The sequence below is a fragment of the Brassica rapa genome, unplaced genomic scaffold, assembly GCF_000309985.2.
Source record: "Brassica rapa cultivar Chiifu-401-42 unplaced genomic scaffold, CAAS_Brap_v3.01 Scaffold0741, whole genome shotgun sequence".
Taxonomy (NCBI): Eukaryota; Viridiplantae; Streptophyta; class Magnoliopsida; order Brassicales; family Brassicaceae; genus Brassica; species Brassica rapa.
This window is the reverse complement of record NW_022610681.1, coordinates 38,498-40,416: the sequence shown is the minus strand read 5'-3', so window position 1 is coordinate 40,416 and position 1,919 is coordinate 38,498. Positions and strand designations below refer to the sequence as shown.

The following is a 1,919-nucleotide window of genomic DNA, read 5'->3' as shown; positions in this document are numbered from 1 at the left end:
TGACCGTGTCATTTCCGGTTATCTACGATCAGGGGTGTCACACTCACCCTCTCTGGTGCCCCTTTCCAGGGAACTTGGGCCCGGTCCTTCAACAGACTACAATTCCAACGCCAAAGACGTCCGATTTTCAAGCTGGGCTCTTCCCGGTTCGCTCGGCGTTACTAAGTGAATCCTTGTTAGTTTCTTTTCCTCCGCTTATTGATATGCTTAAACTCAGCGGGTGATCCCGCCTGACCTGGGGTCGCGTTGAGGACTTTGGGTCATCAAGAGCTTTCAGACCGGAACGTCTGACTATATGATGAGAATTGAATTCACCACCGCCGCTCAAGACGCTCCTGGCGTCCTTAGCTCGGATTTTGTCCAACCGCGTGCGGTAACACATGGGAGATCAGCTTCCGTCCCATATCCTCGAGAGGATGGTGGCACGACGATTTGTGACACCCAGGCAGACTTGCCCTCGGCCAGAAGGCTTGGGGTGCAACTTGCGTTCACAAACTCGATGGTTCACGGGATTCTGCAATTCACACCAAGTATCGCATTTTGCTACATTCTTCATCGATCCGAGAGCCGAGATATCCATTGCCAAGAGTCTTTTTATACTTTACATTGCAGCACTGCTTCCGGACAAACACCGTCTCCGGGTTGGCGGAAGCAGGTTGTTTAGTTGCATTTTCCTTGACACTTTTCGTGTTGGGCTTTGGTGATATCCAGAAGCTATGCGTACGATCCAACCAAAACTGAAGTCTTGGGCATGGATGAACGCATAACCACGGAATCGGCAGGCACAGTAAGAAACTGGCCTACCGAGAGTGATGTTTCATCATTCTCAGGTCGTTCTGTTTCCAGGGTACGACTATGATCCTTTTGCATGTTCACCTACTGAAACCTTGTTACGACTTCTCCTTCCTCTAAATGATAAGGTTTAGTGGACTTCTCACGACGTCGCAGATGGCAAACCACCCACGTCGCCGCGATCCGAACACTTCACCGGATCATTCAATCGGTAGGAGCGACTGGGGGTTTGTACAAAGGGCAGGGACGTAGTCAACGCAAGCTGGTGACTCGCGCTTACTAGGAATTACTTGTTGAATACCAACAATTGCAATGATCTATCCCCATCATGATGAAATTTTGAAGATTACTCGGGCCTGTCGGCCAAGGTATGAACTCGTGGAATACATCAGTGTAGCGCGCGTGCAGCCCAGAACATCTAAGCGCATCAGATACCTGTTATTGCCTCAAACTTCCTTGGCCTAAACGGCCATAGTCCCTCTAAGAAGCCGACCGTGAAGGGATGCCTCCACTTAGCAAGTTAGCAGGCTGAGGTCTTGTTCGTTAACGGAATTAACCAGACAAATCGTTCCACCAACTAAGAACGACCATGCACCACCACCCATAGAATAAAAAAAGAGCTCTCAGTCTGTCAATCCTAACTATGTCTGGACCTGGTAAGTTTCCCCGTGTTGAGTCAAATTAAGCCGCAGGCTCCACTCCTGGTGGTTCCCTTCCGCCAATTCCTTTAAGTTTCAGCCTTGCGACCATACTCCCCCCGGAACCCAAAAACTTTGTTTTCTCATAAGGTGCAAGCGGAGTCCTAAAAGCAACATCCGCTGATCCCAGGTCGGCATCGTTTATGGTTGAGACTAGGACGGTATCTAATCATCTTTGAGCCCCCAACGTTCGTTCTTGATTAATGAAAACACCCTTGGCAAATGCTTTCGCAGATGTTCGTCTTTAATAAATCCAAGGATTTCACCTCTGACTATGAAATACGAATGCCCCCGACTGTAACACCCCCGTTCCGTCCTAGGCATATGGTCGATCAACCGGCCAACAATCAAACAAGAACACGACTGATCGACCGCCCAACACCCAGGGTTAGAGATGAAAGGCCAACCGGCCATCCAACAATCAAACAA

General features: G+C 49.3%; 1 non-coding gene across 1 annotated transcript; it reads right to left on the bottom strand.

Annotated features, from left to right (window-relative positions):
* Positions 1 to 435: 435 nt before the first annotated feature.
* Positions 436 to 591, bottom strand: LOC117130943. Its single transcript, XR_004454206.1, has one exon. It is a non-coding gene; the product is annotated as a 5.8S ribosomal RNA (ribosomal RNA).
* Positions 592 to 1,919: the final 1,328 nt, after the last annotated feature.